We start from the raw sequence: 22,996 nt of genomic DNA, 5'->3' as shown, positions 1-22,996 counted from the left end.
TCTTTTTCAGCAAGATCAAACAACTATCACCCAAGAAGATCCTATTGGTTCTACTTGGCACAAACACTAATTAAAACATAAAAACACATCCAAACAGAGGCTAGATGAATTATTTATTACTAAACAGGAACAAAAAGCAAGAAACAAAAAAATAAAGTTGGGTTGCCTCCCAACAAGCGCTATCGTTTAACGCCCCTAGCTAGGCATAAAAACAAGAATAGATATAGGTATTGCTATCCTTGGTATGCAATCCATAAGTGGCTCTAATAATAGATTCATAAGGTAATTTAATTTTCTTCCTAGGAAATTATTCCATGCCTTTCCTTAATGGAAATTGGAATCTAATATTTCCTTATTTCATATCAATAATTGCACCAATCGTTCTAAGGAAAGGTCTACCAAGAATAATAGGAGATGTAGGATTGCAGTCTATATCAAGAAAAATGAAATCTATGGGCACATAATTCCTATTTTCAACAATAAGAAAATCATTAATCCTTCCCATAGGTTTCATAATGGTGGAATCCACAAGATGCAAATTTAAAGAACAATCATCAAATTCACGGAAACCTAACACATCACACAAAGTCTTTGGAATCGTGGAAACACTAGTACCCAAATCACACAAAGCATAGCATTCATGATCTTTAATTTTAATTTTAATAGTAGGTTCCCACTCATCATAAAGTTTCCTAGGGATAGAAACTTCTAATTCAAGCTTTTCTTCATAGGATTGCATTAAAGCATCAACGATATGTTCAGTAAAAGCTTTATTTTGATCATAAGCATGAGGAGAATTTAACATGGATTGCAACAAGGAAATACAATCTATCAAAGAACAATTATCATAATTAATTCCTTGAAATCCAAAACAGTGGGTTCATTGCTATGTAAAGTTTTGACCTCTTCAATCCCACTTTTACCAATTTTTGTATCAAGATCTAAAAACTCCGAATCATTGGGACGCCTTTTAACTAAAGTTGACTCATCTCTAGTCCCGTCTTTATCAAGACTCATATTGGAAAACAAATATTTAGTAGGAGACACATCAATCACTTTTAGATCTTCATCATTATTATCATGGAAAGTAGAAGAACACACTTTTACAAAGCAATCGTTTTTTGCACGCATCCTAGCGGTTCTTTCTTTGCACTCATCAATGGAAATTCTCATGGCTTTGAGAGACTCATTGATATCAAGCTTAGGTGGGATAGATCTAAGTTTCAAAGAATCAACATCAAGAGAAATTATATCCACGTTCCTAGCCAACTCATCAATCTTAGGCAATTTTTCTTCAAGCAAAGCATTGAAATTCTTTTGCAAAGTCATAAATTCCTTAACACTAGTCTCAAAATTAGAGGGCATCTTATTAAAATTTCCATAAGAGTTATTTTAGGAATTACCATAGTTATTAGAGGAATTACTAGGGAACGGCCTAGAATTAAAGTTTCCTCTATACGCGTTGTTACCAAAATTGTTCCTACCAACAAAATTCACATCCATAGATTCATTATTATTCTCAATAAAAGTAGACAAATGCATATCATTAGGATCAGAAGAAACACTCTTATTAGCAAACAATTTCATAAGTTCATCCATCTTTCCACTAAAAACATTAATATCTTCTATCGCATGAACCTTTTTACTAGTAGATCTTTCGGTGTGCCATTGAGAATAATTAACCATAATATTATCTAGGAGTTTAGTAGCTTCTTCTAAAGTGATTTCCATAAAAGTGCCTCCCACGGCCGAATCTAAAAGATTTCGGGAAGCAAAATTCAACCCGGCATAAAAAAATGTATAATCATCCATAAATTCAAACCATGTGCAGCGCAATTACATATCATTAATTTCATCCTCTCCCAAGATTGTGCAACATGCTCATGATCAAGTTGTTTAAAATTCATTATATCGTTTCCAAGAGAGATGATCTTAGCGGTAGGAAAATACTTAGAGATAAAAGCATCTTTGCACTTATTCCATGAATCAATACTATTTTTAGGCAAAGAAGATAACCAAGTTTTAGCACGATCTCTAAGCAAAAATAGAAATAGCTTCAATTTAACAATATCATTGTCCACATCTTTCTTATTTTGCATATCGCACAAATCAACAAAGTTGTTTAGATGGGTAGCGGCATCTTCACTAGGAAGGCCAGAAAATTGATCTTTCATGACAAGATTCGACAAACCAGCATTAATTTCACAAGATCCAGCATCGGTAATAGGAGCAATCGGAGTGCTAATAAAATCATTGTTGTTGGTATTGGAAAAGTCACACAATTTAGTATTGTCTTGAGCCATCGTGACAAACAATCAATCCGACACACAAGCAAACAAGAAGCAAGCGGAAAGAGACGGACGGAAAGAGAGGGCGAATAAAACGGCAAGGGTGAAGTGGGGGAGAGGAAAACGAGAGGCAAATGGCAAATAATGTAATGCGAGGGAGAAGAGTTTGTGATGGGTACTTGGTATGTCTTGACTTGTGCGTAGATCTCCCCGGCAACGGCGCCAGAAATCCTTCTTGCTACCTCTTGAGCATGCGTTGGTTTTCCCTCGAAGAGGAAAGGGTGATGCAGTAAAGTAGCGTAAGTATTTTCCTCAGTTTTTGAGAACCAAGGTATCAATCCAGTAGGAGACTACATGCAAGTCCCTAGTACCTGCACAAACAATCAAGAACCTTGCAACCAACGCCATAAAGGGGTTGTCAATCCCTTCACGGCCACTTGCAAAAGTGAGATCTGATAAAGATAATATGATAAGTATTTTTGGTATTTTTGTTATATAGATTGGAAAGTAAAGATTGCAAAATAAATGGCGGCAGGAATAGCAAATTGATAGGAAAATAATATGATGTAAAATAGACCCAGGGGCCGTAGGTTTCACCAGTGGCTTCTCTCAAGATAGCATATATTATGGTGGGTGAACAAATTACTGTCGAACAATTGATAGAAAAGCGCATAGTTATGAGAATATCTAAGCATGATCATGTATATAGGTATCACGTCCGTGACAAGTAGACCGAAACGATTCTGCATCTACTACTATTACTCCACACATCGACCGCTATCCAGCATGCATCTAGAGTATTAAGTTCATAAGAACAGAGTAACGCATTAGGCAAGATGACATGATGTAGAGGGATAAACTCAAGCAATTTGATATAAACCCCATCTTTTTATCCTCGATGGCAACAATACAATACGTGCCTTGCTGCCCCTGCTGTCACTGGCAAAGGACACCGCAAGATTGAACCCAAAGCTAAGCACTTCTCCCATTACAAGAAAGATCAATCTAGTAGGCCAAACCAAACTGATAATTCGAAGAGACTTGCAAAGATATTTAAATCATGCATATAAGAATTCAGAGAAGAATCAAATATTGTTCATAGATAAACCCACAATTCATCGGATCTCGACAAACACACCGCAAAAAGAATTACATTGAACAGATCTCCAAGAAGATCGAGGAGAACTTTGTATTGAGATCCAAAGAGAGAGAAGAAGCCATCTAGCTAATAACTATGGACCCGAAGGTCTATGGTAAACTACTCACACATCATCGGAGAGGCTATGGTGTTGATGTAGAAGCCCTCCATGATCGAATCCCCCTCCGGCGGAGCGCCGGAAAAGGCCCCAAGATGGGATCTCACGGGTACAGAAGGTTGCGGCGGTGGAAAAGGTGTTTCGTAGCTCCGCCCGAGGGTTTCAGGGTATAAGAGTATATATAGGTGAAAGAAGTAGGTCGATGGAGCTATGAGGGGCCCACGAGGGTGGGGGGCGCGCCTCCCTGCCTCGTGGCCGCCTCGTTGCTTCCTTGACGTCCACTCCAAGTCTCCTCGATTGCGTTTGTTCCAAAAATGATCCTCGCGAAGGTTTCATTCCATTTGGATTCCATTTGATATTCCTTTTCTGCGAAACACTGAAATAGGCAAAAAAACAGCAATTTGCACTGGGCCTTCGGTTAATAGGTTAGTCCCAAAAATAATATAAAAGTGCATAATAAAGCCCATTAAACATCCAAAACAGATAATATAATAGCATGGAACAATAAAAAATTATAGATACGTTGGAGACGTATCATATTCCCGCTTAGTAAAGAAATTGGCTAGCAAAAGATTCTAAATAGGAAGCATCACATGTTGGAGGATCCATAACAGTATAACTTCTATACAAAAATACCCAAGCATAACTCATTATGTTGTCTTCCTTGTCCAACTTCAACTAATTTGCTCAAGTTTGAAAATAATTAATGGCGCTCACAATCATAGAAGATGTCCAAGATAGTATATTTATATGTGAAATTTCTCTTCCTTCAATATTCTTTCATGAATTGTTCAAGTGACCAATACTATGCTTGCTAACTTTCAATAATTTTACCACCTCTACTTATTATATGTGAAGTCATTACTCTCCATGGCATAAGCATATGAAACATATATAAATTCAGATTTATGATATTCAGTCCATTCAACCACTTAGTCATAAGATATAAGTGAAGCACGAGAGTAAATGAAAAACTACTCCAAAAAGATATAAGTGAAAATCAATGAGTAGTCAAATAATCATTTAGCTATGTGAGGACTCTCTCTCATAAAGAACATTTAGATCTTAAGTACTTTATTCAAACATCAAGTTAGCACATATCATGTGAAGAAGCAAAAACTTAGGCTCAACCAAAACTGACCGATCATTGTTGATGAAGAAAGGTGGGATGCCAACTGGGGCATCCCCAATCTTAGATGCTTGAGACTTCTTGAAATATTAACTAGGGATGCCTTGGGCATACCCAAGCTTGAGCTTTTGTGTCTCCTTACTTCCTCTCATATCACATTTTGCCTAATTCTTAAAAACTTCATCCACACAAAACTCAACAAGAACTCGTGAGATAAGTTAGTATAAATCAATGCAATAATCTTATCATTCTCTACTGTAGCAAATAAATAAAATTATTATTTAATATTGCATACTAAATTCCTCTGGATATTCAACACTTCTATCCTCAAATAGAATCATTTAACAAGCAAACATATGCAAACAATGCAAACATAACAGCAATCTGTCTAAACGGAACCGTTTGTAAAGAATGCAAGGAAATTCATACTTCTCTAACTCCAATTTTTTTGAAAAATTACCACACTGTAGATTTTTTTTATCTTATTGTGTAAAAATTTCAAGATTTTATGATGTTCTGACATTTTTTAACAATTCAGACAATGATAGAAAACTTTCTGTTTTCAAAACAACAACATATAGACTTGCAAAATAAGCATGGTAAAGGCTATACTTGACCTTTTTATTGAACTAAAAGATGCAAATTATTATTATAAATAGCAGCAAGAAAATCAAACTAAAATAATATGACGCTCCAAGCAAAACTCATATTATGTGATGAATAAAAATATAGCTCCAAGTGTGGTTACCGATAGTGTTGAAGACCAAAAAGAGGGGATGCCATCTGGGGCATCCCCAAGCTTAGATGCTTGGATATTCCTTGAATATTACCTTGGGGTGCCTTGGGCATCCCCAAGCTTAGGGTCTTGCCACTCCTTATTCTCCTCATATCGATGTCTCACCCAAAACTTCAAAACTTCAATCACACAAAACTTAACGGAACTTCGTGAGATGGGTTAGTATGATAAAGACAAATCATTCACTTTGGTACTGCCAAGACAAGACTCATAATTGTTCTCACACAATACGTACTGTACCTTATCATTTCCACAATTTATATTACTTAATATAAGCTATGGAAATACTAAAACAAGCAAACTATGCATTGAAAACAGAATCTGTCAAAAACAGAACAGTCTGTAATGATCTGGACAACTACCATACTTCTGTTACTCCAAAAATTCTGCAAAATTAGGACAACGCAGGAAATTTGTATAAAAATAATGTGTAAAAAATTCAGAATTTTATCGCTCTCCAGTGAATTTAAACAATTCTGTGATTGGAAGCAATTGTTTCTATTTTTGCACAGAATCAAGTCAACTATCATCCACACTATCCCAAAGGCTTTACTTGGCACTTTATTGAAACAAAACCTATAAAACATGATTACTACAGTAACTTAATCATGTGAACACATGAAAACAGTAGGTACTAGTGTTGGGTTGTCTCCCAACAAGCGCTTTTCTTTAATGCCTTTTTAGCTAGGCATGATCATTTCAATGATGCTCACATGAAAGATAAGAATTGGAACACAAGGAGAGCATCATGAAGCATATGAATAGCACATTTAAGTCTAACCCACTTCCTATTCATAGGGATTTTGTGAGCAAACAATTTATGGGATCAAGAATCAACTAGCATAGGAAGGCAAAACAAGCATAACTTCAAGATTTTCAACACATAGAGAGGAAACTTGATATTATTGCAATTCCTACAAGCATATATTCCTACCTCATAATAATTTTCAGTAGCATCATGAATGAATTCAACAATATAACCACCACATAAAGCATTCTTTCCGTGATCTACAAGCATAGAAAATTTACTACTCTCCACATAAGCAAATTCTTTCTCATTCATAATAATGGGAGTAAACTCAACAAAATAACTATCTTAGGATTGAAAATTAAAATCAAGATGACAAGTTTCATGGTTATCATTATTCTTTATAGCATACATGCATCACAATAATCATCATAGATAGCAACTTTGTTCTCATAATCAATTGGAACCTCTTCTGAAATAGTGGATTTATCACTAAATAAAGTGATGACCTCTCCAAATCCACTTTCATAATTATCACAATAAGATTCAATACCCTCCAAAATAGTGGGATCATTACGTCCTAAAGTTGACACTCTTCCAAACCCACTTTCATCAATATAATCATCATAAATAGGAGGCATGCTTTCATCATAATAAATATTCTCATCAAAACTTGGGGGACAAAAAATATAATCTTCATCAAACATAGCAGCCCCAAGCTTGTAGCTTTGCATATCATTAGCATCATGGATATTCAAAGAATTCATACTAACAACATTGCAATCATGCTCATCATTCAAAGATTTTTAGTGCCAAACATTTTATTGACTTCTTCCTCTAACACTTTAGCACAATTTTCCTTTCCATCACTCTCACGAAAGACATTATAAAGATGAAGCATATGAGGAAACCTCAATTCCATTTTTTGTAGTTTTATTTTTATAAACTAAACTAGTGATAAAACAAGAAACTAAAAGATTCAATTGCAAGATCTAAAGATATATCTTCAAGCAACGGTGCTAGAAAAGAGCTTCATTGACGGGATGTAAGTGCCGCTTACCTAGCCTCCCTGGCAACGGCGCGAGAAAAGAGCTTGATGTCTACTATGCAAATTTATTCTGGTAAATGTTGTTGGGCCTCCAAGTGCAGAGTTTTGTAGGACAGTAGCAAATTTCCCTCAAGTGGATGACCTAAGGTTTATCAATCTGTGGGAGGCGTAGGATGAAGATAGTCTCTCTCAAACAACCCTGCAACCAAATAACAAAGAGTCTCTTGTGTCCCCAACACACCCAAAACATTGGTAAATTGTATAGGTGCGCTAGTTCGGCGAAGAGATGGTGATATGTAACATCCCAAATTTTCAATTTGGTATGTTATACATAGATCATCATTGCATATCATGTTTTATTGCATTTTGACAAATCCTCGATAAATCCTAAGCAACTCAAGGACCCTCGGAGAGAGTTGGGGATTTTCTTGAATTTTCATATTTGATTTTCATCAAATAATAAGACGAGGATTTTGGTTTTAAATAGTTTTCTCTCCGGAAAAATATTTCACTTTAAAATAAAACGAGAGGAGAAAACATGACTTCTCCAAAACAATTGAAATACTGGAGGAAAAATGTTAAAATCATTATTTGGAATTTGTTTGGATTTTTATTGCATTAAAAATATTGCATGTTTTCAAAATATTTATTTTTGATTTAAAAAATGTTCACCCTATTCTAGATTTTCTAACTAGACGGGAAAAATTTATTTCATATTTTTCCGATTTTTATTTATTTTTCTACGTATTATTTTCCGCGGAACTTATTTAAAAAAAAGCGCGACGCCCGACCGGGCCGAAGCCCAGCCGCGCGCCGGCCCGCCTCGCGCCTCTCCTCTTCCCGCACGACGCCGAGCCGCCGCCGGAGTCCGCCCCGGCCACGCCGCCCCGGCCGCCCCCTTCCCCAAGCTTCGGACCCCCCCCTCCTTAAATAACCCCCCTCTCTCTCTCCCTCAACCCGCAAGCCGCCGCCGCCGCGCTCACCGCCGAGCCCGCCGCCGCCCGCATCTCACCGCCGCCGCCCGTTCGTCGCCGGAGCTGCCGCCCCTCGCGCCCCCCCGACCCCCGAGCCCGTGCCCGAGCCCGGAGCCCCGCCGGAGCCCCTCGCCGGAGTAGCCCGACGAGGTACTGCCCGATGCCCGTTGACCTTTGCCGGTTTTCGTTTAAAAAAAACCCTAGATCGGTTTTTTTTGGTTTTATTATTTTGCGAGCGTTCACCGAACCGTCCGTTTTAATGAACGCGTTCGTCGGTTTTTCTCTGATAACGAACGTCCGTTATTTAACCGTTCGACCGTTTTTCTTTTTCGTCGGATTTTTCTCGTTATTTTCTCAGATTTGATTTCTGATCAAATCTTCGATTCTGTTTAACTTTTCGCTCGTTTATCGGAATCAGGCGATTCAAGCGCCTAGAGTTTCGTCTCGAAATTCTTTTTCCGTTTAACCTACTCAAACAAGTTTTTGCTACAGTAAAATTTGACCTAGATCCAGATTAGCAAACGAAGTTTCTTTCTTTCGCCGTTTGACTTTCGTTGCTTCTTTCGAGTTGATTCTTTTTGCAAACCGGAGTTCTTAAGTTGAACTTTCTGGTTGGATCTTTCATTCGAGTTTTACCTGTGCATTAGATGAGTACTGATTGTATGCTTGTTTGTTTGCGATAGAGTACCCGGAGTGTGCCGCTTGTTACTTCGACTCGCTAGGTTTTGCGGATCATCAGCAAGGCAAGTAACACTTTGATCATACCCCGTTCATACCCAGTTTTATTGCATTAGATCTGTTTTCCTCAAACACTTGCATGATTAGGATCTAATTAAACTGTGGGTATTGGGAAGTAGTTGAGGTAGTACCTATTACCTGTTTTCTTATCAAACCCTTGGGAGTTACTTCTACGTTGCTTTTATTATTGCCATGCTATGCTCGTAGACGTGGATTGGGTTTGAGTGACATTCATGACAGATGTGAGATGTTTAATAATGGTTCAACTTAAGGTGGCAACTAAAACTCACATCTGGGTGGATTGAGGCACCTGGAGAACCCAGTGTTGTCTGTATGTATAAGGTCCGGCACCTAGGCTCAAAGGGATCATAAGATTATTCATGCTAGAAACTTCCGTGTGCAGCCACAAGCTATTATGGGCTCTAGCATAGTTGAGTAGGTTACAGGATCTCTTGAAGAGGTGGGCTAGCAGATGTAGGGGAAAGTAGGTGTACCGGTCCATCCAGAGTAAAGAGTGATTGTTTCTGAAAGACTGTGTCTCGGTCATCCGTTTCTCAAACGTCATGTAGTGCGAAAATCAAGCGGAGGCGATCGAGTCTTGTGGGGAAAAGTGCGCAAACCTCTGCAGAGTGTACAAACTAATCATGGTTAGCCGTGTCCCCGGTTATGGACAACTTGAGTATCTAGTATCTGGATTATCATTTGAATCTCATCACCGTGATACTTATAATTAATTTTGTTGGGTTAAAGATGATACCTAATTGGGATTGAGTTGGAGGTACCTTCTCAATGTTTCAACCACCATGATAGTTAAATAAAATTTATTCCTTTGAAGTAGGATAAAATTGGCTTTTCGCAAAACTGTAACCATAGAGCTTTCCACCAGCCATATATGCATGTAGTATAGCATTATTGTTGTTCATTACTCTCTATGTGTTACTTTGCCAGCATATCCTATGTGCTGACCCGTTTTCGGGCTGCAACGTTTCATGTTGCAGACTTTTCAGACGACGAGTAAGGTGCCTTAGGTCGTGGTCTTATACTCAGTGATGCCGCTGGAGTGATGGACTCACTTATCTTCCAAGTCTTCCGCTGTTATCGTGTTAGATGGCCTTAGGCCATGTTTATCATACTCAAACTCTTCGGAGTTATTCGATGTAATAAGTGTGTGATTGCTACTCTGTTATAAATCCTCCATTTGTACTGTGCGTGTCAGCATTACTGATCCAGGGATGACACTGGTGCACATCAGCACTGGCCATTTGAGGTCTGGTCGCTACAAAGTTGGTATCAGAGCACACGTTGACTATAGGACACGACCACTAAGCTTAAGCCCTAGAAAGCTTCTCTCTTCTCATTTCTGACCCCTCTCCACTTTCTACTCTTTTAGGAATGGCGAATGCAAGGAGCAAGTTCATGCAACCAGATAAAGACACGCCGTTTGGTCGACACTTGAAGGAAGTCACCAAGTACTTGAACATAGGAATACCAAGCATCACCGGAACCTACAACGCCACTTTACCTGAAGAGGAGAGCTGGAAGATTCAAGTTATCATTCCAGGAAGGACGTTTATGCCAATTACGGAACCCATGAGATTGGTTTTCGAAGCACCAACTTGGAGTTTAGGGAAGAGCATGGCCGCACACATCGCCATGGGACGCATTGGAGAAGTCTACCACCAGGAGCTTAAGGATACAATATATCAGATTTGTGGACGTCGAGACGCGCAATGGGAGATGATCAAGACCAAGAAGGATGGATCAATTGCAGCTTTCATCCAGGAGCAGAACCAACATATTCGACGCCAGGAGAACCAGATGTGCACAGACAAGGAAGAACTGAAGAAGGCATTAACAAAGATCAAGGAACTCCAAGAAGAACTCAAGGCTACACGCGAAGATTACTTGGAGGAAATCAACGCACTAGTAGGAAAGATTGACGACCTGGAGAATAAGATTGGAGCATTCGTTGGAAATCCAGTGCCAAAAGCAGAAGTCGATGAATGCACTTGTCCGGATAACTACATCATCATCGACGACACCGACTCGGAACCAAGTGAAGACGACTGGATTGATGAAGCTGGAGCAGACATCATGGAGTCTTCAACGGATCAGAATTTCTAGTAGACCACCATATCAGTAGTAGTTTTCCCCCATTTAATAGTATAGTTCAAGCACTTTGTAACGCTAGTTAGATCGATTGTTTTGCCTTGTTTGGATTGATTGAGTGATATTGATTGAATTTGTCTCATGAGAATATGGGTAGTGTTTTCCCCTCAGACCTCATTGTTTTGGAATCACAAGGTTTGGATGTGATTTTGGGAATGGATTGGCTATCGTTGTATGGAGGAAACATCGATTGTGCCAGCAAGAAGATTTTGCTTACCACCCCGGAAGGAAAAAGGATCAAGTATGTATCCCGGCATATGCCGAAGAGGACTCAAGTGAATTCCTTATCAGGAGTTGTACAGGAGGAAGTACCAGTGGTGAAGGATTATCCGGATGTATTTCCAGAAGAGTTGCCAGGCATGCCACCAGATAGAGACATTGAGTTTTTGATTGAACTTTTGCCAGGCACAGGGCCAATATCTAAGAGACTGTACAGGATGCCCGCAAAGGATTTGGAGGAAATTAAGAAGCAGATCAAGGAGTTACTGGATAAAGGATATATTCGCCCAAGTTCGTCACCTTGGGGATCACCAGTACTTCTAGTGGAGAAGAAAGATGGATCGCTAAGGATGGTTGTTGATTACCGAGGATTGAATGAAGTGACCATCAAAAACAAGTACCCACTGCCGAAGATCAATGATTTGTTTGACCGCTTGCAAGGAGCTAAAGTATTTTCCAAGATCGATCTACGATCAGGATACCATCAGTTAAAGATTCGAGAGCAGGATATACCCAAGATGGCATTTACCACCAGATATGGATTGTATGAGTATACCGTTATGTCATTTGGACTGACTAACGCACCTGCCTATTTCATGAACCTGATGAACAAAGTGTTTATGGAGTTTTTGGATAAGTTCGTCATGGTGTTCATTGATGATATTTTAATCTTTTCAAAGGATGAAGAAGAGCATGAGGAGCATTTACGATTGGTACTTGAGAAGCTCAGAGAACATCAGTTATATGCCAAATTCAGCAAATGTGAGTTTTGGCTGAAGGAAGTTGGATTCCTTGGACATGTTATTTATGGAGAAGGAATAGCAGTAGACCCTGCCAAGGTTGACACAGTGACAAGTTGGGAATCACCCACGACAGTTGGAGAAATCCGGAGTTTTCTTGGACTTGCAGGATACTACCGGAGATTCATCGAGAATTTCTCGAAGATTGCTAAGCCCATGACTGAGCTATTGAAGAAGGACACCAAATTCAATTGGACTGAGGAATGTGAAGCTAGTTTCCAAGAGTTGAAGAAATGATTGGTTACATCACCAGTGTTGATTCTGCCCGATCAACACAAGGACTATGAAGTTTATTGCGACGCTTCTCATCGAGGACTTGGAGCAGTGCTCATGCAGGAAGGAAGAGTTGTGTCATATGCTTCACGACAACTTAAACCCCATGAGAAGAATTATGCTACGCATGATTTGGAATTAGCAGCCGTGGTGCATGCATTGAAAACATGGAGACATTTTCTCATCGGAAACCATTGTGAGGTGTATACGGATCACAAGAGTTTGAAGTATATTTTCACACAGAAGGAGTTAAATCTCAGACAGAGGAGATGGTTGGAGCTCATTAAGGATTATGATATGAGATTGCATTATCACCCAGGAAAGGCTAACGTAGTAGCAGACGCGTTGAGCCGCAAGAGTCATGTCAACACCCTCATGACAGGAGAATTACCTCAGGAGATAGCCGAGGACCTTCGCGAGTTATGTTTGGAGATAGTCCCAAGAGGCTATTTAACGACATTGGAGATTCAGTCTACCTTGATGGAAAGAATCAGAGAAGCTCAGAAGACAGACAAGGAGATTGAAGAGATAAAGGAGAAGATGAGCAAAGGAAAAGCCAAGGGATTTCGTGAGGATGAGCACGATACCTTATGGTTCGAGGACCGCGTATATGTGCCAAATGATCCAGAGATCAGGAAGTTGATTTTGCAAGAAGCCCATGATTCACCGTACTCGATTCACCCAGGGAATACCAAGATGTATTTGGATTTGAAGAATACTTTCTGGTGGACCGGAATGAAGAAGGATATTGTGGAGTATGTAGCAGTTTGTGATGTATGTCAGAGAGTGAAGGCAGAGCATCAGAAGCCAGCAGGATTGCTACAGCCATTGCCGATACCTGAATGGAAGTGGGATAAAATAGGCATGGATTTTATCACCGGATTACCCAGGACTCGTTCAGGCTATGACTCGATATGGGTTGTAGTTGATCGATTGACGAAAGTGGCTCATTTCATTCCAGTGAAGACCACTTACACCACTGCTAAGTTGGCCAAGATCTACATGACCAGGATCGTATGTTTGCATGGAGTTCCAAGGACCATTGTATCAGACAGAGGAACCCAATTTACCTCGAAATTTTGGAAGCAGTTACATGAAACATTGGGAACCAGGCTGGAATTCAGTACAGCTTTTCACCCGCAGACAGATGGACAGACCGAGAGAGTCAACCAGATTTTGGAGGACATGTTGAGAGCATGTGCACTAGCTTATGGATCTAGTTGGGACGACAATTTGCCATATGCGGAGTTTTCATATAACAACAGTTATCAAACCAGTTTGAAGATGGCCCCTTTTGAAGCCTTGTACGGAAGGAGGTGTAGAACACCGTTGTTATGGGACGAAGTTGGAGACCGTCAGTTGTTTGGACCAGATTTGATTAAGGAGTCTGAACAGAAAGTGAGGATGATTCGCGATAGGCTCAAGGTAGCCCAGTCCAGACAGAAGAGCTATGCCGATTCTAAACGAAAGGAGACAGTTCACGAAATCGGAGACAGAGAGTATCTTCGAGTATCACCACTTCATGGAGTGAAGCGCTTTGGAGTTAAAGGAAAGTTAGCGCCCCGTTTTATTGGACCATACAGAGTGTTGGAACGTATGGGAGAAGTTGCTTACAAGTTGGAATTACCCGAAGGATTGTCTGGAGTACATGATGTATTTCACGTTTCGCAGTTGAAGAAGTGCCACGCAGAGATGGCTGAGATACCACTCAGAGATACTGTGCCACTGGAAGCGATTCAGTTGGAAAGTGATTTGACTTATGAGGAGAAACCAGTTAAGATTCTCGAGTATGCCAGCCGAGTTACCCGCAGCAAGGTTATCAAGTTTTGCAAAGTTCAGTGGAGTCACCACACAGAAGATGAAGCCACCTGGGAGCGAGAGGAAGATCTACGGAAAGACCACTCCCACCTGATTTCTAGCCAACCCGAATCTCGAGGGCGAGATTCATCTTAAGGGGGGTAGGTTTGTAACATCCCAAATTTTCAATTTGGTATGTTATACATAGATCATCATTGCATATCATGTTTTATTGCATTTTGACAAATCCTCGATAAATCCTAAGCAACTCAAGGACCCTCGGAGAGAGTTGGGGATTTTCTCGAATTTTCATATTTGATTTTCATCAAATAATAAGACGAGGATTTTGGTTTTAATTATTTTCTCTCCGGAAAATATTTCACTTTAAAATAAAATGAGAGGAGAAACATGACTTCTCCAAAACAATTGAAATACTGGAGGAAAAATGTTAAAATCATTATTTGGATTTTATTTGCAATTTTTATTGCATTAAAAATATTGCATGTTTTCAAAATATTTATTTTTGATTTAAAACAATGTTCACCCTATTCTAGATTTCCTAACTAGACGGGGAAAATTTATTTCATATTTTTCCGATTTTTATTTATTTTTCTACGTATTCATTTTCCGCGGAACTTATTTAAAAAAAAAGCGCGACGCCCGACCGGGCCGAAGCCCAGCCGTGCGCCGGCCCGCCTCGCGCCTCTCCTCTTCCCGCACGACGCCGAGCCGCCGCCGGAGTCCGCCCCGGCCACGCCGCCCCGGCCGCCCCCTTCCCCAAGCTTCGGACCCCCCATCCTTAAATAGCCCCCCCTCTCTCTCTCCCTCAACCCGCAAGCCGCCGCCGCCGCCCTCACCGCCGCCGCCGGAGTCGCGCCCGCCGCCGCCCGTTCGTCGCCGGAGCCGCCGCCCCTCGCGCCCCCCTGACCCCCGAGCCCGCGCCTGAGCCCGGAGCCCCGCCGGAGCCCCTCGCCGGAGTAGCCCGACGAGGTACTGCCCGATGCCCGTTGACCTTTGCCGGTTTTCGTTTTAAAAAAAAACCCTAGATCGGTTTTTTTTCGGTTTTATTATTTTGCGAGCGTTCACCGAACCGTCCGTTTTAATGAACGCGTTCGTCGGTTTTTCCCTGATAACGAACGTCCGTTATTTAACGGTTCGACCGTTTTTCTTTTTCGTCGGATTTTTCTCATTATTTTCTCAGATTCGATTTCTGATCAAATCTTCGATTCTGTTTAACTTCTCGCTCGTTTATCGGAATCAGGCGATTCAAGCGCCTAGAGTTTCGTCTCGAAATTCTCTTTCCGTTTAATCTACTCAAACAAGTTTTAAGTAAATTTGACCTAGATCCAGATTAGCAAACGAAGTTTCTTTCTTTCGCCGTTTGACTTTCGTTGCTTCTTTCGAGTTGATTCTTTTTGCAAACCGGAGTTCTTAAGTTGAACTTTCTGGTTGGATCTTTCATTCGAGTTTTACCTGTGCATTAGATGAGTACTGATTGTATGCTTGTTTGTTTGCGATAGAGTACCCGGAGTGTGCCGCTTGTTACTTCGACTCGCTAGGTTTTGCGGATCATCAGCAAGGCAAGTAACACTTTGATCATACCCCGTTCATACCCAGTTTTATTGCATTAGATCTGTTTTCCTCAAACACTTGCATGATTAGGATCTAATTAAACTGTGGGTATTGGGAAGTAGTTGAGGTAGTACCTATTACCTGTTTTCTTATCAAACCCTTGGGAGTTACTTCTACGTTGCTTTTATTATTGCCATGCTATGCTCGTAGACGTGGATTGGGTTTGAGTGACATTCATGACAGATGTGAGATGTTTATTAATGGTTCAACTTAAGGTGGCAACTAAAACTCACATCTGGGTGGATTGAGGCACCTGGAGAACCCAGTGTTGTCTGTATGTATAAGGTCCGCCACCCAGGCTCAAAGGGATCATAAGATTATTCATGCTAGAAACTTCCGTGTGCAGCCACAAGCTATTATGGGCTCTAGCATAGTTGAGTAGGTTACAAGATCTCTTGAAGAGGTGGACTAGCAGATGTAGGGGAAAGTAGGTGTACTGGTCCATCCAGAGTAAAGAGTGATTGTTTCTGAAAGACTGTGTCTCGGTCATCCGTTTCTCAAACATCATGTAGTGCGAGAATCAAGCGGAGGCGATCGAGTCTTGTGGGGAAAAGTGCGCAAACCTCTGCAGAGTGTACAAACTAATCATGGTTAGCCGTGTCCCCGGTTATGGACAACTTGAGTATCTAGTACCTGGATTATCATTTGAATCTCATCACCGTGATACTTATAATTAATTTTGTTGGGTTAAAGATGATACTTAATTGGGATTGAGTTGGAGGTACCTTCTCAATGTTTCAACCACCATGATAGTTAAATAAAATTTATTCCTTTGAAGTAGGATAAAATTGGCTTTTTGCAAAACTGTAACCATAGAGCTTTCCACCAGCCATATATGCATGTAGTATAGCATTATTGTTGTTCATTACTCTCTATGTGTTACTTTGCCAGCATATTCTATGTGCTGACCCGTTTCGGGCTGCAACGTTTCATGTTGCAGACTTTTCAGACGACGAGTAAGGTGCTTTAGGTCGTGGTCTTATACTCAGTGATGCCGCTGGAGTGATGGACTCACTTATCTTCCAAGTCTTCCGCTGTTATCGTGTTAGATGGCCTTAAGCCATGTTTATCATACTTTAACTCTTCGGAGTTATTCGATGTAATAAGTGTGTGATTGCTACTCTGTTATAAATCCTCCATTTGTACTGTGCGTGTCAGCATTACTGATCCAGGGATGACACTGGTGCACAGCAGCACAGGCCATTTGAGGTCTGGTCGCTACAAAGTTGGTATCAGAGCACACGCTGACTATAGGACACGACCACTAAGCTTAAGCCCTAGAAAACTTCTCTCTTCTCATTTCTGACCCCTCTCCACTTTCTACTCTTTTAGGAATGGCGAATGCAAGGAGCAAGTTCATGCAACCAGATGAAGACACGCCGTTTGGTCGACACTTGAAGGAAGTCACCAAGTACTTGAACATAGGAATACCAAGCATCACCGGAACCTACAACGCCACTTTACCTGAAGAGGAGAGCTGGAAGATTCAAGTTATCATTCCAGGAAGGATGTTTATGCCATTACGGACCATGAGATTGGTTTTCGAAGCACCAACTTGGAGTTTAGGGAAGAGCATGGCCGCACACATCGCCATGGGACGCATTGGAGAAGTCTACCACCAGGAGCTTAAGGATACAATTTATCAGATTTGTGGACGTCGAGACGCGCAATGGGAGATGATCAAGACCAAGAAGGATGGATCAATTGCAGCTTTCATCCAGGAGCAGAACCAACATATTCGACGCCAGGAGAACCAGATGTGCACGGACAAGGAAGAACTGAAGAAGGCATTAACGAAGATCAAGGAACTCCAAGAAGAACTCAAGGCTACACGCGAAGATTACTTGGAGGAAATCAACGCACTAGTAGGGAAGATTGACGACCTGGAGAATAAGATTGGAGCATTCGTTGGAAATCCAGTGCCAAAAGCAGAAGTCGATGAATGCACTTGTCCGGATAACTACATCATCATCGACGACACCGACTCGGAACCAAGTGAAGACGACTGGATTGATGAAGCTGGAGCAGACATCATGGAGTCTTCAACGGATCAGAATTTCTAGTAGACCACCATATCAGTAGTAGTTTTCCCCCATTTAATAGTATAGTTCAAGCACTTTGTAACGCTAGTTAGATCGATTGTTTTGCCTTGTTTGGATTGATTGAGTGATATTGATTGAATTTGTCTCATGAGAATATGGGTAGTGTTTTCCCCTCAGACCTCATTGTTTTGGAATCACAAGGTTTGGATGTGATTTTGGGAATGGATTGGCTATCGTTGTATGGAGGAAACATCGATTGTGCCAGCAAGAAGATTTTGCTTACCACCCCGGAAGGAAAAAGGATCAAGTATGTATCCCGGCATATGCCGAAGAGGACTCAAGTGAATTCCTTATCAGGAGTTGTACAGGAGGAAGTACCAGTGGTGAAGGATTATCCGGATGTATTTCCAGAAGAGTTGCCAGGCATGCCACCAGATAGAGACATTGAGTTTTTGATTGAACTTTTGCCAGGCACAGGGCCAATATCTAAGAGACTGTACAGGATGCCCGCAAAGGATTTGGAGGAAATTAAGAAGCAGATCAAGGAGTTACTGGATAAAGGATATATTCGCCCAAGTTCGTCACCTTGGGGATCACCAGTACTTCTAGTGGAGAAGAAAGATGGATCGCTAAGGATGGTTGTTGATTACCGAGGATTGAATGAAGTGACCATCAAAAACAAGTACCCACTGCCGAAGATCAATGATTTGTTTGACCGCTTGCAAGGAGCTAAAGTATTTTCCAAGATCGATCTACGATCAGGATACCATCAGTTAAAGATTCGAGAGCAGGATATACCCAAGATGGCATTTACCACCAGATATGGATTGTATGAGTATACCGTTATGTCATTTGGACTGACTAACGCACCTGCCTATTTCATGAACCTGATGAACAAAGTGTTTATGGAGTTTTTGGATAAGTTCGTCATGGTGTTCATTGATGATATTTTAATCTTTTCAAAGGATGAAGAAGAGCATGAGGAGCATTTACGATTGGTACTTGAGAAGCTTAGAGAACATCAGTTATATGCCAAGTTCAGCAAATGTGAGTTTTGGCTGAAGGAAGTTGGATTCCTTGGACATGTTATTTATGGAGAAGGAATAGCAGTAGACCCTGCCAAGGTTGACACAGTGACAAGTTGGGAATCACCCACGACAGTTGGAGAAATCCGGAGTTTTCTTGGACTTGCAGGATACTACCGGAGATTCATCGAGAATTTCTCGAAGATTGCTAAGCCCATGACTGAGCTATTGAAGAAGGACACCAAATTCAATTGGACTGAGGAATGTGAAGCTAGTTTCCAGGAGTTGAAGAAACGATTGGTTACATCACCAGTGTTGATTCTGCCCGATCAACGCAAGGACTATGAAGTTTATTGCGACGCTTCTCGTCGAGGACTTGGAGCAGTGCTTATGCAGGAAGGAAGAGTTGTGTCATATGCTTCACGACAACTTAAACCCCATGAGAAGAATTATGCTACGCATGATTTGGAATTAGCAGCCGTGGTGCATGCATTGAAAACATGGAGACATTTTCTCATCGGAAACCATTGTGAGGTGTACACGGATCACAAGAGTTTGAAGTATATTTTCACGCAGAAGGAGTTAAATCTCAGACAGAGGAGATGGTTGGAGCTCATTAAAGATTATGATATGAGATTGCATTATCACCCGGAAAGGCTAACGTAGTAGCAGACGCGTTGAGCCGCAAGAGTCATGTCAACACCCTCATGACAGGAGAATTACCTCAGGAGATAGCCGAGGACCTTCGCGAGTTATGTTTGGAGATAGTCCCAAGAGGCTATTTAGCGACATTGGAGATTCAGTCTACCTTGATGGAAAGAATCAGAGAAGCTCAGAAGACAGACAAGGAGATTGAAGAGATAAAGGAGAAGATGAGCAAAGGAAAAGCCAAGGGATTTCGTGAGGATGAGCACGATACCTTATGGTTCGAGGACCGCGTATATGTGCCAAATGATCCGGAGATCAGGAAGTTGATTTTGCAAGAAGCCCATGATTCACCGTACTCGATTCACCCAGGGAATACCAAGATGTATTTGGATTTGAAGAATACTTTCTGGTGGACCGGAATGAAGAAGGATATTGCGGAGTATGTAGCAGTTTGTGATGTATGTCAGAGAGTGAAGGCAGAGCATCAGAAGCCAGCAGGATTGCTACAGCCATTGCCGATACCTGAATGGAAGTGGGATAAAATAGGCATGGATTTTATCACCGGATTACCCAGGACTCGTTCAGGCTATGACTCAATATGGGTTGTAGTTGATCGATTGACGAAAGTGGCTCATTTCATTCCAGTGAAGACCACTTACACCAGTGCTAAGTTGGCCAAGATCTACATGACCAGGATCGTATGTTTGCATGGAGTTCCAAGGACCATTGTATCAGACAGAGGAACCCAATTTACCTCGAAATTTTGGAAGCAGTTACATGAAACATTGGGAACCAGGCTGGAATTCAGTACAGCTTTTCACCCGCAGACAGATGGACAGACCGAGAGAGTCAACCAGATTTTGGAGGACATGTTGAGAGCATGTGCACTAGATTATGGATCTAGTTGGGACGACAATTTGCCATATGCGGAGTTTTCGTATAACAACAGTTATCAAACCACTTTGAAGATGGCCCCTTTCGAAGCCTTGTACGGAAGGAGGTGTAGAACACCGTTGTTATGGGACGAAGTTGGAGACCGTCAGTTGTTTGGACCAGATTTGATTAAGGAGTCTGAACAGAAAGTGAGGATGATTCGCGATAGGCTCAAGGTAGCCCAGTCCAGACAGAAGAGCTATGCCGATTCTAAACGAAAGGAGACAGTTCACGAAATCGGAGACAGAGTGTATCTTCGAGTATCACCACTTCGTGGAGTGAAGCGCTTTGGAGTTAAAGGAAAGTTAGCGCCCCGTTTTATCGGACCATACAGAGTGTTGGAACGTATGGGAGAAGTTGCTTACAAGTTGGAATTGCCCGAAGGATTGTCTGGAGTACATGATGTATTTCACGTTTCGCAGTTGAAGAAGTGCCACGCAGAGATGGCTGAGATACCACTGAGAGATACTGTGCCACTGGAAGCGATTCAGTTGGAAAGTGATTTGACTTATGAGGAGAAACCAGTTAAGATTCTCGAGTATGCCAGCCGAGTTACCCGCAGCAAGGTTATCAAGTTTTGCAAAGTTCAGTGGAGTCACCACACAGAAGATGAAGCCACCTGGGAGCGAGAGGAAGATCTACGGAAAGACCACTCCCACCTGATTTCTAGCCAACCCGAATCTCGAGGGCGAGATTCATCTTAAGGGGGGTAGGTTTGTAACATCCCAAATTTTCAATTTGGTATGTTATACATAGATCATCATTGCATATCATGTTTTATTGCATTTTGACAAATCCTCGATAAATCCTAAGCAACTCAAGGACCCTCGGAGAGAGTTGGGGATTTTCTCGAATTTTCATATTTGATTTTCATCAAATAATAAGACGAGGATTTTGGTTTTAAATAGTTTTCTCTCCGGAGAAATATTTCACTTTAAAATAAAATGAGAGGAGCAAACACGACTTCTCCAAAACAATTGAAATACTGGAGGAAAAATGTTAAAATCATTATTTGGATTTTATTTGCAATTTTTATTGCATTAAAAATATTGCATGTTTTCGAAATATTTATTTTTGATTTAAAACAATGTTCACCCTATTCTAGATTTTCTAACTAGACGGGGAAAATTTATTTCATATTTTTCCGATTTTTATTTATTTTTCTACGTATTCATTTCTGCGGAACTTATTTAAAAAAAAAGCGCGACGCCCGACCGGGCCGAAGCCCAGCCGTGCGCCGGCCCGCCTCGCGCCTCTCCTCTTCCCGCACGACGCCGAGCCGCCGCCGGAGTCCGCCCCGGCCACGCCGCCCCGGCCGCCCCCTTCCCCAAGCTTCGGACCCCCCATCCTTAAATAGCCCCCCCTCTCTCTCCCTCAACCCGCAAGCCGCCGCCGCCGCCCTCACCGCCGCCGCCGGAGTCGCGCCCGCCGCCGCCCGTTCGTCGCCGGAGCCGCCGCCCCTCGCGCCCCCCTGACCCCCGAGCCCGCGCCTGAGCCCGGAGCCCCGCCGGAGCCCCTCGCCGGAGTAGCCCGACGAGGTACTGCCCGATGCCCGTTGACCTTTGCCGGTTTTCGTTTTAAAAAAAAACCCTAGATCGGTTTTTTTTCGGTTTTATTATTTTGCGAGCGTTCACCGAACCGTCCGTTTTAATGAACGCGTTCGTCGGTTTTTCTCTGATAACGAACGTCCGTTATTTAACGGTTCGACCGTTTTTCTTTTTCGTCAGATTTTTCTCATTATTTTCTCAGATTCGATTTCTGATCAAATCTTCGATTCTGTTTAACTTTTGCTCATTTATCGGAATCAGGCGATTCAAGCGCCTAGAGTTTCGTCTCGAAATTCTTTTTCCGTTTAACCTACTCAAACAAGTAAAATTTGACCTAGATCCAGATTAGCAAACGAAGTTTCTTTCTTTCGCCGTTTGACTTTCGTTGCTTCTTTCGAGTTGATTCTTTTTGCAAACCGGAGTTCTCAAGTTGAACTTTCTGGTTGGATCTTTCATTCGAGTTTTACCTGTGCATTAGATGAGTACTGATTGTATGCTTGTTTGTTTGCGATAGAGTACCCGGAGTGTGCCGCTTGTTACTTCGACTCGCTAGGTTTTGCGGATCATCAGCAAGGCAAGTAACACTTTGATCATACCCCGTTCATACCCAGTTTTATTGCATTAGATCTGTTTTCCTCAAACACTTGCATGATTAGGATCTAATTAAACTGTGGGTATTGGGAAGTAGTTGAGGTAGTACCTATTACCTGTTTTCTTATCAAACCCTTGGGAGTTACTTCTACGTTGCTTTTATTATTGCCATGCTATGCTCGTAGACGTGGATTGGGTTTGAGTGACATTCATGACAGATGTGAGATGTTTATTAATGGTTCAACTTAAGGTGGCAACTAAAACTCACATCTGGGTGGATTGAGGCACCTGGAGAACCCAGTGTTGTCTGTATGTATAAGGTCCGCCACCCAGGCTCAAAGGG

The sequence above is a fragment of the Triticum aestivum genome, chromosome 5D, assembly GCF_018294505.1.
Source record: "Triticum aestivum cultivar Chinese Spring chromosome 5D, IWGSC CS RefSeq v2.1, whole genome shotgun sequence".
Classification (NCBI taxonomy): domain Eukaryota; kingdom Viridiplantae; phylum Streptophyta; class Magnoliopsida; order Poales; family Poaceae; genus Triticum; species Triticum aestivum.
Note: the sequence above shows the minus strand (reverse complement) of the source record.